Source organism: Pseudorasbora parva, chromosome 13 (assembly GCF_024679245.1).
Source record: "Pseudorasbora parva isolate DD20220531a chromosome 13, ASM2467924v1, whole genome shotgun sequence".
In the NCBI taxonomy this organism is placed as follows: domain Eukaryota; kingdom Metazoa; phylum Chordata; class Actinopteri; order Cypriniformes; family Gobionidae; genus Pseudorasbora; species Pseudorasbora parva.
The window spans coordinates 32761240-32778209 of NC_090184.1; the positions used below are offsets into that span (position 1 = coordinate 32761240).

At 37.6% G+C, this 16970-nt stretch overlaps 1 protein-coding gene and 1 long non-coding RNA gene across 4 annotated transcripts in view; one reads left to right on the top strand and one right to left on the bottom strand.

Moving 5' to 3' along the window:
• Nucleotides 1-16970, top strand: part of sema6bb (sema domain, transmembrane domain (TM), and cytoplasmic domain, (semaphorin) 6Bb) — a 140181-nt gene that overhangs the window by 56131 nt on the left and 67080 nt on the right. The window lies entirely within an intron of this gene.
• LOC137038247 (uncharacterized) lies at nucleotides 1282-2869 on the bottom strand. The gene is made up of 3 exons (XR_010897435.1): nucleotides 2584-2869; nucleotides 1837-1996; nucleotides 1282-1667 (listed from the first exon to the last, which is right to left on the bottom strand). It is a non-coding gene; the product is annotated as an uncharacterized lncRNA (long non-coding RNA).

Sequence of the window (16970 nt, forward strand, 5' to 3'; positions counted from 1 at the left end):
ATTCATGTTGGTTTCCACTTTAAAAATGCCCAGTTTAGTAGTGTAATTTGTTTAGGACTTGAACTACTCTGGATAAAATGTACACTGTAAAAAATTTCCCTGTAAAATAACAGTAAAGAGCTGGCAGCAGAGACGCCAGCAGTATACCGTTATTTTTACGGTATTCATATGTAAAATAATTTTACGGTAGTAGTCTGTAAACTAGAAAAAAGGTATATTTCTGTATTTTTATAATTTACAGTAAAGAGCTGGCAGCAGAGACGCCAGCAGTATACCGTTATTTTTACGGTATTCATATGTAAAATGACTTTACAGTAGTAGTCTGTAAACCAGAAATGCTGTATATGTCTGTAGTCACACTGTTAAATGATTTCACAGTCTAATACAATAAACTGTGAGAATTAAAGTAACAACCTAAACAATATATTTTCAATATATAAATATATATTATAATTTTCAAATAATCACAGAAATATGTTGCATTTTTTAAAGAAGTTTTTTATTTTTTACTGTATTAGAAACACAATAAATTTAGCAGTTTCCTAAAATATCAGTCTTCGTTGCAATCAATATTAATTGCAATTAACTTCAGTATTCTCAGGGCTATAGGCAATTGCTTAAGATATGCATTATTGTGAATATTATGGAAAATAAGCAATAACTTCAAAATCAAATACCTTTATTCCAAAGAGCAATGTCAATTTTAGCATGAATACAAAAAATGGAAAAAAATAACATAAAACAAAATCCTGTTGGGCATTTCTACGAGATTTCTAGTAGCAAAAAGAGCCTAGTAGTATCTGTTTTAGACTATGGCAATAAACTTGAAGAGTTAGTTCACCCAGCCCATGATTTACTAACCTTCAAGTCAGTATATATGACATTCTTCTTTTAGATTCTTCTTTTTATTTCAAAATGCGTGCGTAACTGGTGTACAATGTCAGACGTAGCGCAAGCGTTTTGAACTGCGAGAGGCGCTACACTTTTTTCATAAGCTGAATACGAACGGTGATTAGCCTGAAGCTAGATCATTTACTTTATAAAATTTTACATATGGATATTTTTCTGACACAAACGCAATAATTCACTTCAGAAGGCCCTTTTTAATCCGCCGGAGCCGTGTGGAGCAGTTATATGATGTATATGTGCACTTTTATGGACTTAAAAAAACAGAACAACAATGCCGTTATAAAGCTTGGAAGAGATAGGACATTTATTAATATAACTCTGACTGTATTCGTCTAAAAGAATAATGTCATATACACATAGGATGAGGGTAGGAAATCATGGGCTAATTTTCATTGTTGTGTGAACTAACCCTTTAAATTGCTCAGAGACTGCCCCTAACCCTTACCAAACATGAAGGGAAAAACCTAGTTAATTAAAACCTAGTTTAATTTAACACATAAGTTTGAAGACCTACAAAGTACAGTACAACATTTTGAGAGTAGGCATCAATAATATGCATCAATTAAAACATTTTAGGGTTTATTTCATTTCAGGTTACTCTTTAAATTGTCCTGTGAGGTAGGCTTGTATTTTTACCGCTTAAAGTAGTCATTTGAGGTAGCTTGTGTATTTACATCTTAGTTTATATGGATCCAGGAGAGATGTCCATCACTTTGGTAGCCGCTGTTCCTCTCTGCAGTATTATTCCAGTGTTGTCACTGTCAAACAACAACAAACAATCATAATAATAAATAAACTGTAAAATCACGAACGTACAGTATACACTCCAAGCTAATGCTTACAAAAGTTAATAATACCAGTTCTCTTGTGGTTTAATGTGGTAATGCCAGACTGTCAAAACAAAGAGAGCGAGATTAAAGAGCTCACCGATTTATATCAAAGTTCCATTGAAAGTCAAGGAGATTCTTCAGTAGCATGGCGACGTGTCTCAAAAGACTTCTTCTGGACGATCATACCGTTCTTCTTGGAGACAACCTTGCCCCTTTTGGCCTTTGTCCCTTTCTCTGGATTTATACCAACAAAGCACCTGAAATCAAAATAGTCTAAGATCAGAGTGTTGCAACAACATGCTTTCAGTTAAATGCAATGAATTGTTTTGTTTTTTGTCTTTCTTCATTGCACAAATAGAGTGGACTTGAATGACATATAAAAGTGACATCAAATTAAATTATATTAAAGTCAAGTCGACTTTATTTCTATAGCGCTTTTTACGATGCAGGTTATTTCAAAGCAGTTACACAGTGTTAAACATGAAAATAATGCAACAGAATTTGATTCGGCTGTACAGCCACTCTGGAGAAAAAAAGTGATGCCATCAGCTCATTTCAAATATCATATAGTGACAATGTGGGCAGATCAGTAATTTAGTTTATTATAGTTAATTTAGTTTAGTAATTACATTTATTTGGATATTTAGTTAAAAAAATTATATATATACATATATATTTTTAATTATTACAATTTAGTATATAAAGCCTGTATAGTCAAGCAAAATACCATGTGTGTGGCTTGAAATGTACAGTACTAATACCATTTTATGCGGAAAAAAATACAAACAAATTAATTTAATTGTATATATCCATATAATGATGACAAGTAATGAAGAGTTTTTACCTCTAAATGAATTCCAGAGTGCAGGGTCCCTCATCTTGAAACTGAAGGTTGCATGTAGTTGCAAATACAGCAGCAAGCCCCATTGCAAATGTTGGTGTGATGCCCTAAGAGATTACACGGTCCTCAGAGATGATTATCCAACCTTTAACTGGGACTTGCCCAGTTGCACCTGAAACTTCAAGTCAAAGCATACATATTACCTTGTGTAAATGATATACAATGTGTCTATCGATGAATCTAAATGAAATATACTAGGCAGTATCAGACTAGGACTTGCAGGAAGACTAAATTGTCTCAATGTCAGCTGAAGTAGCAGACACCTGTAGGGAAAAAAATACATTATTCTTACCATGGTAAGATTTTTAAGAAGAAAAATTATAAAAGGTCAATAATTTGTAAACACTAGGTGAGAGCAAACTACAGGCAAATGAGGTAGGCTAAGTACCTACAGTCAAACTGCTAAATAGATTTGGCAATCAAAAAATTATGGGTAGCAATTTTATTTTTTACAGGTATTGGGGGAGTTCTACTGCAAATGTTACCAAATTTAAACAAAAAAAACACCCAAAAGTAATATTGTTTTGGCTATTCAAATCTGAGCCTCACTGTTAAATGAAATGTTCAAATACCAAGCAAGATAAGCTCCTGAGCATCAGTTTGATATCAAAAATTATTTGCGAAATGAAAAAAATTTCAATTACCGTTTATTTTGTAGATGCAAGACCCGATAGAGGTTGATGAAGAACACTCGATGATATCCAGCACGTCCTCTAAACTGTGTGTCCTCTTCTGGAAAATCTCCTATCCAAATAATGTTTCCTGAAGTCTCCCCAGGAGTTAATGGCAAATTATTTCTAGGTTTCATTAAAGAAAATTGTCCAAAAGCAGTAGCCTCGATTTGTTGTATCAAACTTCTGAACGTACTCCAAACTCCACAGTCAACACTCAGTTTCCAAAAAATACTGTCGTGTACTGTAATTTAAAACATTAGCATACTGTTTAGGGCCTCTTTCCTGTTCCTCCAAATTAAGCAGCCCACAATGCATTGCTAACTACAGTATTAAACTGTTTAACAAGAAAACGGCATTTTAGTGTTGAAAATTGGCTGTAAATTTACAGCAATTGCTTACAGTGTATGGTTTTGATGAGAACTGGTTCATGAGAATCATTTGGGAATCAGACTATTTTTGTTGTACTGTATGATTCACTAAAACAAACCAACTCATAAGAGGAATCAGACTTCATTGGCTGTTATATATTTTGTGCTGTAGTAGGTTTAGGAGTGGATCCCATCCATTCATCCATTCATCAGTGATGAGAGAGGAAATCCAATATGCCTTTTTAAACAACATGTAATTCAATACTATTCAATAAACTTTGAGTGAATTCCCACACACATTGATGACACATACTTTTCCAGTAAAACACAAAAAACGACTTCGATATACGGGTGAGATGTGTATGTAGCTTTACCAGCATTACCAGTGCTTACTGAGGAAGTCTGCAATTCCCACCTACCTCCCCTTCCCTTCCATACCTCTCTCGGAGCATATCGTGTTGGACACGCTTGGCTTGACACATAAGGATGTTATGTTTCCCTTCAGTGACCTCACACACTTCAAGGCTATTGACAACATTTTTCCACAATATTCTTGAGCAAGACCACAAAAGAGTCAGTCGGGGGGAATGCAAGCTCTGACACACTGTGAGGTAAAAGGCTTTATTGATTGTAAACCACTCTCGTACAAGTGGAGCACGTGAACTAGAGCAGGCTTGGACGTGGATGCTCAAGGCCGATGCATGAATGATGAAGAAACAAAACAGGCTCTGCTGCTTTACAGATGCTGTCTGGGATTTGATGGGTGTGTGGAGTTACTCAGCTGGGAGGAAGTAAACACCAGATATTGTGAAGCAAAAGAAAAGGTCAGCAGGGTCAAGGCTACATCTCTCTCCATCTCAGACGGCACTCGATAGCCATATTTATTTGTGTGCGAATGCTGCATTTTAGACCTCCAGATCTCTCTCTCTCTCACACACACTCACACACTCTCTCCCTCTCTCTGACACACACACACACACCACGTTATTTTTTGTCACACATGGGGACATTCCATAGGCGTAATGGTTTTTATACCGTACAAACTGTATTTTCTATCCCCTTACACTGCCCCTATACCCCTAAACCTACCCATCACAGGAAACATTCTGCATTTTTACTTTAAAAAAAACCTCATCCTGTATGATTTATAAGCATTTTGAAAAGTGAGGACATGGCCAATGTCCTTATAAGTCACCCTCTCCTTGTAATACCTATGTCATACCCATGTCATTTTACACATTTGTGTCCTCATATGTCACAAATACATGCCCACACACACATTTTTGTGAAATGTGGGGACATTCCATAGGCGTAATGGTTTTTATACCATAGTACAAACCATATTTCCCATCCCCCTACACTGCCCCTGTCCCTAAACCTACCCATCAGAGGAAACATTATGCATTTATACTTTCTCAAAAAAACTCAACCTGTATGCCTTTTGAAAAGTGGGGACATGGGTAATGTCTCCTTGTAATACCCATGTCATTATACACATTTGTGTCCTGATATTTCATAAAAACAAGCCCACACACACACACACACACGTCCATGTCATCACCTATAGGGCTGTTTAATGGGCTCTAGGCTTTCACTCTTTTAGCATAATGGTTTCACACTCTGTTAATCCCTCTCTTCTCTTTTTTGCCATTCTCTCATTCTTTGTCCTTCTGCACTCTATATTTCCACAAGTGCAGGAAGCTTTCTCCCTATTTACTTACCATCCTGCGATGTTTCCGTCTTGCCATCACTTCTGTCTTTCTCCATACCAGCTACCCCATCGTTCTGCTTCTAGTCTGAGTGTTATTTTTCTCTTTGGTTGCTCCATCAGTCTCTGCCTCTATTATGACTAAAACTGTCCCTAGTTTCTCATCTCCTTAGCAACGCACTCAGTAAACATCCAACCTTATTCCATCCATCTTTCCTCCTTTTCATTTACAGCCCCCCACCCCCCGGTGGATCTTATTCAAAAGAGAGGCCGGTACGGATCAATCCAAAACAACACACAAACGTGTGCTCTATACATGAGAACACATGCACATACACCCTTTACATTTGATATGCTTTCAGAAGGCTGCACGCACACCCTCCGCAGAAATCCCTCTTTACAGTGTTTCCATAAACAGGGGCGCACAGACAGGCTGTCTGAGGTCTGATAAGGAGTCGTGAGAGAGGACACTGATGGGGAGAGAAAGAGAGGAGGAAGTTTTTCCATGTTCAGCTAAAACGACAATGTGCAGCCTCCACCCTGTCATAAATAAGCCACATTGAGATGGCAGGGAGATATGGCAGGCGTTTGCAACTAATGCGTACTCTGCTGAAAGACCAGCATGTTTTTCCATATTGTCACAGCCTTTTTTGTTGTTGTTGTTGTTTGCTGGTTAATGGTGTTCTTGCTGGTTAACCTAGTTAAAGGGCTAGTTCAACTTAATATGAACATTATTTGATGTATTGTGCGTGCGTGTGTGTGTATTTAAATAATACACTATAGAATTGAATATACTGTCCAGAATTTTTGACCTAAACATCTGATCCTTAGACTGGGTAAACCTAGCCTGATCTGCCGGCGATTTGATTTCGCCCGGCATCTCAGTCTGGAAACCTGTACATTAATTTATACTGCTTCTTTTACAGTTTTGTGGGAACCAATCACAGACTGGCTTATCCACCTGGCATGCTATTGGCGGGTTTAACACAATGACAGATCGAGAAGCAATGGGTCGTGCCTGTTGATCACGCCTCTTGTGGTCTTTAGTGGTTGAAGGACTGTCCAATTGCATACAGAGTCATTTGAATAATGCCAGTTGATCACGCCTCTTGTGCAGTAGAAAATACAGAACAGGCTCCACAGACCAATGTTCAATTTTAAATTGAGCTTGGTCTAGTGATAGCCAGACAATCTGATCCTCACAGACATGCTTAAATGGAATTCCAAAGAAAATGCTAGGAATTTAATTCAAGTCATATGAACCAATTTTATCATACTTCTGCATCCTTTCTCCAGTGAAAAATCACACACGTTTGAAACAACATTAAAGTGAAGAAATGACACGACTGCAAATTTCAAACTTTAAGAAGCTTGCTGGAAAACATCAGTGTTGTAAAGCAGGGACCAACATCCAGGCACAACTTAAGTTGGTCTTGTCAGCATAGCATGGATGCAAAATTGAAGATAAAACCAACCTGACATGTGAGGAAATGAGACAAGAGGAAAGAAAGTAAGAGAATGAGAGAGATGTATAGTTGGACTGGTTGGTAATGCTCCGGTCTGATTATTATGCTTGCCAGCCAGGGTAGGGAATCAGACCTCTCTCTTTCTCTCTCCTCAGCCCCGTACTTGGAGCACAGCCTGCAACATGCAGATAGTCGCGGCGTGTGCGTGTGTGTCTCTGTGTGTGCTGCCACCTTGTATACTCAACAATTAGCAGTCTCAGAATGGGTTTGATTGGCGTGAATTGTGAATGCTTTCCTTGCTATGCCATGTATCGTTGCGCACTGATGGAGAACTGACATAAATTCTTCTTGAAAACGAGAGCGTACCTATGCACACACACCTGTATGGCTCGTTGGTTTGGGTCGGACATTTTTCTCACTAAAGTGGGTGAGCAGGTGGCTCATTTTGTGGAAAGAATTTGGGCAATGGGGGAGACTGGAGGGAAGGAGGAGAGTGAGATGGGAGGAAGGAGGGGGGTACCAACAAACAAGCCGCGAGGGAAAGAAAGAGAGAGAGCGGAAGAGCAGATGGACGCATGATGAACTGAATAAATATGTGTCCACAGATCGGTGTGTTGGCTGTAAAGACTGCCTGAAGCAGCGTTAGTACTGAGAAACGGAGAGATATGAGCACTCTTATATTCATCAATAAGCTGCATCTGGAATTTAAACAAGCTCTTCGCACACTAACTCACTCACTGACTGTCGCTTTATGAGTAAGTCTGACAGAGAAACATATTTCACCCCCAAATTAGAAGGAAAAAATTAATTAGGTTTTGCATAAAGACATTTAAGCACATATTCTTCTAAATTTGTATTCACTTTAATGTGCACATAACAAAAATCATCTTTCTGCATCCAGAATACTTTGAATATGTTCTGAATATGATGGAGAACGCCTTGACCTAATGAACTATTTTCTTGGTACTCGTATATGACTTGAAGGGTTGCTCGGCTCATCATATTCCACCATTTTTACTTTTCAGTTTTTGAATCTGGTGGCAAATTATACACTGGATGCAAACTACGTGAATTCTGTAGATCATCTGGATATTGTTCACCTAATGTTTCATAAAAACTGCACTTCAGACATTGTTCTTTTGATGTATTGATTTGTACATAGCACATAGTACGCATACATACTTAAAAATCAGAATAAAAACAAAATGAAAGTAGCTACTACATTGTCATAAAATGTTTTTTTTTTTTTTTTTTTCATTTGATTTTGAAATATGACCCAGACGTTTCCTGGCAGTTTTAGTGAGGTTTCTATACAACTAGAGCATGTAATGTATTAGTGTAGTAAAGTTAACGAGAGGCAACAAACTGAAACTTAATTCCCAGAGGAGTGTTATTTATAAGATGCTCTGCTGAACCATATGCTATGAAGGGAGGTGTTTATTGTTTTTCTATGTATTTCTATTCGTATGAGCTCCGTAGTTCCGCTCTACTGCAGCGTGCATCATCCCTAAAGACGTTAATTTTGCATGACGAGCGTGACACACATAGTCTCATGCACACTTCTGCCTATCTCTCTCTCTCGCTGCTCCTATTCCTCCTAGTAATCTTCCTCTCTTTCATCCCTGATTCTCCTCCTCTTTCCGACTCCTTCAAAATAATATTAATAAATAAAAAATAAAAGCCTGGCAGCTTGTGATGAGCATGGCTGAGATATTACGATTCTGCAGGGTATTTTTGTTAGGTAATACACAGCCTCATGGGAGACTCTGGCGAGTAAAGCTCGTCAACTCGGGAAACATTTGTGAGCCTTGCAAGTCCTTTTAGTCATTAGCCTGAACTTTTTCCTTTTATTTATGACTGTGCAGTGGATTATCGCCTCCCTGTTTTTGCTTCGCTTGTTTTTAGGGCAGTGGATGTGATTGATGGGATAGCTTTAATCTTTCAGCAGTTTTTTTTCTTCTTCTTTTAACGACGTAGAGTTGTTTCCATTTCGTCCGTTATGTGATTTACAGCGCATGGAGCCTTCAGCCGGGCGAGGGGTCAACCTCGCCACAGTCTGCTCTGCTGCCTCTGATGTGTTTATGATGATGTTTGCCCATTAAAAGCTTTATTTTAAAGTCTTATATTACTGCCCTTGAGATGAATTAAAAACACAGGACTCGTCAACTTCTTGTATCTTGGTTGAAATGTTCTTGAATAGCGTCACAATCCTTTGTTGGATTTGTAATAACACGGATACAATATTTAGTTCCCGGTTTTAGAGCAATCATTCTTTCATCTTTCATTTTCAATTTGTATAGTACGGTAGCCCAGTAGTGCAGCCGTACTAAATTAAACCACAACACAGTGGAATCGCCACAACACAACGTAAACGAGGCACAACACAACGGAATAAAACACAACGGAATCACCAACACAACGGAAATGGTCCCGACCACGAGGGGTCTTTTGGAGTGCAATTAAGTTAAGTTCCCTTGCTATTGCTCTATAGATTGGCCAGTCTTACAAAGATATAAACACTATGATCAGTTTTAAGTGTGGAACCATTATATATCGACATGAAATATCAATTCAAAATCACATGCATTATAGCTGCATATGTATACTCATGAACGTTTTTTTACTCGATTACGGCGCTTGATGCCCAAGGGAACGTCTGCCAATTCCACCAAGTGGTTGAAACGTATAATTTTATGAAATAAATAAAATTACTTGTTGTTTTGTTTTGTTTAAATGTTGAAATTCCATGTTATGCATTGAGTCAGTTTTTTTAAAATTGGCAGATGTTCCCTTGGGCATCAAGCACCGTGTAAAAGCGTTTTCGAGTATAAATATGCAGCTATAATGCTATAGGTGATTTTGAATTGATATTTCATGTTGATATACAATGGTTACACACTTAAAACTGATCGTTGTGTTTATATCTTTGTAAGACTGGCCAATCTAAAGAGCAAGGGAAACTTTATTGCACTCCGAGAACCCCCTCGTGGTCGGGAGCATTTCCATTGTGTTGTGGTGATTCCGTTGTGTTGTGTTGTGGTGATTCCATTGTGTTGTGTTGTTGTGATTCCGTTGTGTTGTGTTGTGGTGATTCCATTGTGTTGTGTTGTTGTGATTGTGTTGTGTTGTGGCGATTCCGTTGTGTTGTGGTGATTCCATTGTGTTGTGTTGTTGTGATTCCGTTGTGTTGTGTTGTGGTGATTCCGTTGTGTTGTGTTGTGGCGATTGTGTTGTGTTGTGGCGATTCCGTTGTGGCGATTGTGTTGTGTTGTGGCGATTCCGTTGTGTTGTGGTGATTCCGTTGTGGCGATTCCGTTGTGTTGTGGCGATTTCGTTGTGTTGTGGCGATTCTGTTGTGTTGTGGCGATTCTGTTGTGTTGTGGCGATTCTGTTGTGTTGTGGCGATTTCGTTGTGTTGTGGCGATTCTGTTGTGTTGTGGCGATTCCGTTGTGTTGTGGTTTAATTTAGTACGGCTGCTTTACTGGACCACCATAGTATAGTCATTTCAGTGTTTGATTTAAAAAAAAAAAAAAAGTTTAAGGATTTCTTTTATTTGAATTAATACTTTTATTCAGGAAGGATACATTGCATTTATCAAAAGTGACAGTAAAGACATTTATAATGTTGTAAAACGCTTTAATCTAAAGACAAAAAAAAAAACGATTTAATCATGTTTTCTACAAAAACATTACGCAGCAAAGACATTGATAACAAATTTGATAATGATGTTTCTTGAGCACCAAGTCAGCATATGAGAAATGATACTTCAGAAATCAGAAAACTCAGCTTTGCCATCACAAGAAAAGAAAAATATTTTTAAATTTATTAAAAAAATATTAAAATAGAAAAATTATTTTCATAATTAAGTTTATTTTTTTAAAAAAAATTTTAAATCAAATTTACAGCCTTTTTGCGGAAGAGAGACTTTTTTCAAATACATTCAAAAATCCGACTCCAACTTTCACATTATGCACCCCATAAAAATTAGTGTAGTATGATACCGTTGGGGTAGTTTTGAGAACTAACCAGGGGTCAACCACAACTGTATGCTGTATTTAGCATCACTTGTTAGTACTGATTAACCAACAGTCTGTATAAGTGAATAGAGCTCAGATGAAACCTGTGGCCTTAATGGTGAAAGACGATTCCACCTTCTTGGAATGGTGCCTGACCTAGGAAAAAGCCAATTTCCCCGGCTGTTAGCTTGCACACAGTTTGTTCATTTAGCTCTCGTATATTTTCGCCAAAGCCGTTAAGCAGCATCTGTCTACGGTTCTCCCCTTGTCCCGATGTTTGTGTGTGTGAGTGCAACAGTGTAGCGCCAGCCTGATTCATCCCTTTTTTCGTATTGCTGTATTTGTCTGGGTGTTTTTTGTGTCTGCAGTGAGTGAAAAATAGCTCAGGGTGTCTCTGCATGAGAAGGTGCTGCTCTGCTGGTTCAACCTGACGCCACACTCCATCAATTCAGAATCAGGATTACTGCTCCATGTGAAATCCGTGTGGAGCTGGAGCATCTCTCTTGCCTGTCAGGAGTTATGGAATGATGCCTTGTATCTTTATAATGTGAGACTAGGTCTTTGACGTGCATTGACCATTAAGTAGATCTTTAATTTCATGTTTCTTCCACCATGCAAAAAATCAGTGCTGGAGTCGCCGGGCTGCTTTAAACTGCCCTGATAAATGGCTTCGGGGCTTTGACTGTGTCTGGAAAGCAACCTATTAAAACGGTTGTGGCAGAATGAGAGAGTGAATTGGACGTCATGCTATCCAGAAACAGAGGGCAGTAAATAGCGAATGACAGTCCAGACCAAGGCTGCCGGGCTCTGATATGGTTTTGGTTGGCTTGGCTCATTCCCCCAGGGGTGAGAGACGGAGGTTAACCGTCTCGGGTCACTGGAGCAGGATTTTAGGGTATGTTCAGGAAAGGAATCAGCCTCCTGTTGGCTCTAGCTTCTTCCGGGTTTACTGCTTTGAAAGCATTCCAGACTTTTTTTTGGCTTCTTTATACATATTCAACTTTCAATACTACTTCCACATTGATTTTTCCCCCCACCTTACTTCTGTTTTGCTCTCCCTCTTGTACTTTGCTACCTTCTACTTAAAGGGACAGGTCACCCAAAAATGTAATTGTCATCATTTAATCAAGTCATAAGTTGTTCAAAACCTGTATGACTTTTCTGTGAAACACAAAACAACACTTTAAAGGGTTAGTTCACCCAAAAATTACAATTCTGTCATTAACTACCTACCCTAATGTTGCTCGACACCCGTAAGACCTCCGTTCATCTTTGGAACACAAATTAAGATATTTTTGTTCCGAAGATGAACGGAGGTCTTACGGGTGTCGACATTGGCGTTTCATTGACACCAATGTCATTTCCTCTCTCAAGACCCATAAAAGGCACTAAAGACGTCATTAAAAAGCCCATCTCACTACATTTGCTCTACAATAATTTTATGAAGAGACAAGAAAAGTTGTTGTGCGCAAAAAAAACCCCTAAATAACGACTTGTATAGTGATTTCAAAACAAAGATTCGAATGGTTATGAATCAGTGTATCGATTCATGATTCAGATCGCCAGTGTCACATGATTTCAGCAGTTTGGCAGTTTGACACGCGATCCAAATCATGAATCAATGCGCTGATTCATAACAGTCCTTTTAAATTTGGCTCATCACTATATAAGTTACTTTGTTTTTTTGCACACAAAAACTACTCGTTGCTTCATAAAATTATTGTAGAACCACTGTAGTGAGATGGGCTTTGTAACGACATCTTAAGTGCCTTTTATGGGTCTTGAGAGAGGAAATGACATTGGTGTCAATGAAGGCCTGTCTGAGCCATCAGATTTCAACGAAAGTATCTTTTTCTTTTTCAAAGATGAACAGAGGTCTTACGAGTGTCTAATGACATTAGGGTAAGTAACTAATGAGAGAATTTTCATTTTTGGGTGAACTAACCCTTTAAGGATTATTTGAACTGTTACATACGATTAAAGTTAGTAGGGTCCAAAACACATTGGACTGCATTGACTTTCATTTTGTGGACACAAATTTAAATTTTTGCCATATTTTTAATGATTGATTATGACAATTTTCACCTTTTGTATGATCTATATCTTTAAGGTTTCTTTTTCTATCATAGTTTTTTTTGTACTTTGTATTTCTGTTTACTTCTTATACATCTGTTATGATTATTTAGATTCAAAATTTTGTTTGAATCTAAAGCACTTTGAATTTCCATTGTGAATGAAATGTGCTATATATAAATATACCTGCTTTACCTTGACTCCATTTTGCAGTTCACATCATAAATAATTTGTGATAAACTGGCTGCAAATTTATAGAAAAAAGCCTGATTATTATAGCAAACTTTTGTTGCGATGCCAAAAAATTGATGTAGACTGTGGTGGATCAACATGGTTTGCATCCTGGAGCCTTTAAGGCAAATCTGATAACATGAGGTCACAGTGTGGGTTTCATAAGAGGTCAAGGCCAGGCTGTGAAGCAGTTTCCCATAGCAAATGTTCTGTCGCTGTTGCTTGGAACATGAAAATTTGCTCTCTGTTAGGGGCCTTATGTAAGTGAATCGATCCATTACAGATTATGATATGCTGTAGCTGCTCAAATGTACCAAGACATTCTTTACCTTCAGATTCACAAATTAGAAGCAAATGTCAGATAGGGGTTTAATTTCTGTTCCCTCTGATCATTCGGGTCTGATAATGTATGTGTTAATTCAGCCCTTTATTACTGATCACTTCTCTCATTAATGCCCTTCTCTACACTCATTATCAGTATTTTATCTGGGACACACATAAATGAAGTTTGCTCTCAAATCCTTAGATGATTTATCGTGTTCAAATCCCTCAGGGATCCCTAATGAAATCAGTGACTTTCTTCTTTTACCCAAAATACATATCTTCAGAACGTTATGCATTTAAAGGCAGAGAATAGGGCTCTTAATAATTGTATTCATAGACAAAGCATTTGAATTTCAACCAGGTTTAATGTCCTTGAAATTCCCAGGATGCAGCTTGACATTCGCATGGAGACCTGCTTTCTGGTAGGCAGCTACTCATTCTCCTCATGATCTCCAGCTTTAAGTTGTCACGTCCTCTGTTTTTGTTCTCTGTTCTCAATCGACCAATCATTCCTCAGACTATTGGCAGTTGATGAGAGTTCATTAAACAGCCTACGCTACCGAGCTATTATTGATTAGCTAAGTGATTTGTTATCTTGAGTAACAGCTTCTTAATGGCCGGACAGAGATACGTACTCCGCTCACGGTATCTTAATGACCTCATTCAGATAATTACCTTCTCAAACGTTAGTAATTACATTGACAGGGGAAGGAAGCTCTATAGAGGCATGTGAATCCTAGTGTTGTTGTTTAAACCAAATATTAATTAAAAGTGATGTGTATCCCTTTTTTAAGTGTTAAAGTATTTCTAATTACTAAAAGTTACTATAGAGTTACGGTTAGGTTTATTGTTAGTTACTTGTAATTATGCATCATTTACTGTTATTACTATAGTAAGTTCGTGTAGTAACGTAACTACATCACCTTAAAATAAAATGCTACACATTGATCTGTATGACAATGATGGCTTATTTGAAGTTGTTTTCTGCTGTTGTCATGAAAAATGCGAGTGATCGCGCCAGCACCTCCATTTCATGAGGACGCTATACCAACACTTGGATATGGGCCTAATAATAGCAACAAATTTATCTATTTTATATTGATAAAGCAAAAAAATCATCATAATGAGCCTTAATTGCCAATACAAAGCCTAATGAGCACTCAAGCATTGTGAAAAAAACAGCAAGGTTACAAAATTTATTGATAAACTAGTGTTTTCAGCTGCAGTGAAGTTGACGATACTGACTCATCTCCACAGCAGTGCATGCACCTATATGCCCGTTTCATAAAATCTGAGAATATTTGTTTTTCCATTTCAATCGGTTCGTTTAAAAATAGACATGTTTTCCATAGATGCATTTCTCATGTCTTGGAGGAAAGTTCACGCTGAGTTTCGGTTTATTTTTTAACATGCTCAAGTTAACAGAGACAGAGGGCGCATCGGTTTTTTTATTTTTTTATTTTACAAAAGTAATGTTCCATACTCCACACAAACACTTGGATATGCACCTAATAATAGCGCACATTTATTTGTTAATGTAAGAGCGAGCGGCCATGTGAAGTTGCTATTATGTAATAAAGTTGCTATTTCAAATGATAAGCCATAATTGAGGTTTATGGATGATAGGCGGACGTTTGGATTTTCTGCACAACATACTGCCCAAAATGTCTGTATGGGGAAATCTTTCCTCATGTGAAATTTGCAGTCATATAGGAAATGCTATTGAAATCAGTGTTTTGCCCAACAAAATTCCCAGAACGATGTTAAATGTGGCCGCATCATTGAGTTGATTCTTTTTAAAGACTAGCTTGCACTGGTACTGTAATGTGTTGTAAGGATCATGATGGGGCTGCAAATTAGCCTTTGGCTATAAGCCTATATGTGGAGCATCGGCAGCATGAAATTGTAGCAATGTTTTTTTCTGCATTGTCCCTGTCAAATAAATAAATACATACATACTGATTGTTCATAACATGTAGATAAATATTTAGTTTTGTCTGTTATTTTAAATACATTTTTGTTTGTTTTAGTTTATGTAAACATACATTTAGTAATGTATTTTTTTAACCAAAATGATATCATTTGCCAGTATAATAGATTGACTTTTCTCCAAATATATACAGAATTATTGAACAGGTACTAGAATCGTTAAGAAGAACTGTAGCCAGAATCATGAGATTCCCATTCCTATTTGTATTAGGACAGCACTGAATGTTAGTATATTGTAAATAAACAAATCATGTTATCTGAATTAACGCTGCCACAAAACATTTGCCATAATTAAAAGTGGGATGGTGTAAGTTATATCCAAGCTTGTATTTACTTCACCCCCTCTGCATCTGTTTAGCTTGCTGTCCCCTGAAACTCTATAGCTCAGAGTTTCTAATTATGCTAATTAAATGCGTGAGGCCTGGCGCGTACTTGTAAATGATTAATTGTAGCAAGACAATAGAATCACTGATACCAACTTATGGCAGCGTCTTCTAGTTTTAGCTATCCTGTTCCGTCTGCCTTCATTCCCCAATTGGCCTCTTTTCATTTTCTCTTTTTCTTCTCCTTCATGTAAGCCTATTGTTGAGCATAATTTGCTGCATTGGGTGTTGAACTATTAGTGTGTGGGGCGGCCTTGTTCAGACTTCAATAGGAGGAATTCTAGAAATGTCCTGGAAAGATAGTTAGTCCTGATAAAACGTCACAAGTCGTTTCACTATAGAAATAGACACACAATGGATGTAGTTGTGTGTGTACATGTTACGTGTGCGTTTTGGACAGCAAGGCCACGCTTTGACAAATGAGAGCTGGCTGTTTTGCATTGTGTAACTCAATTGGTGCTTAGCCACAGGAAAATGAGAAGGGTTTTTTTGAATAAAGAAATTGAGGCTGTCAGATATTAAAACATGTACGTGTCGTCTTAGCGCTGCGGTGGTGAAAAGCTCAACTGACGCTGATTTGTTTATGTTTGCACTGTGACTGTAACAAACGGCATTTCTACTGAAGTTTCAAAGCAAATGTTCTCAGCTTGTTAACACTCAAGCTGAGAGATAGCTATTCATTCTTATATTGAGTTTCATGCTATTGAAACCATTGACCGCTGTGGAAAATATATCAGAAACATATGTCAACTGGGCTTGTAATTTCCCAGGATTTTTTTTTTTGTACCAATACAACAGTTCATTGTACAGTACATTCATTAGGTATGAAAGGCATACTGTGTATTTTCATCAATTCTGGTTTTCTATTATTGGCCCTTTGTTCTCTTTCTCAAAATGGCTTTCTGTTATGTTCTATCAAGTTGTTACATTTTTTCTGACTTAATCAAAGCCCAGTAGGTTAAATGGGATAATTCTCCCTAAAATCTAATTTCTCCCATTATTTGTTCAGCCTAATGTTGTTTCTTTCCATGCATTTCTTTCTTACTTGGAAAGTCAATGGTTTCCAATGATGATTTGGACACCAATTACTTTTTGTG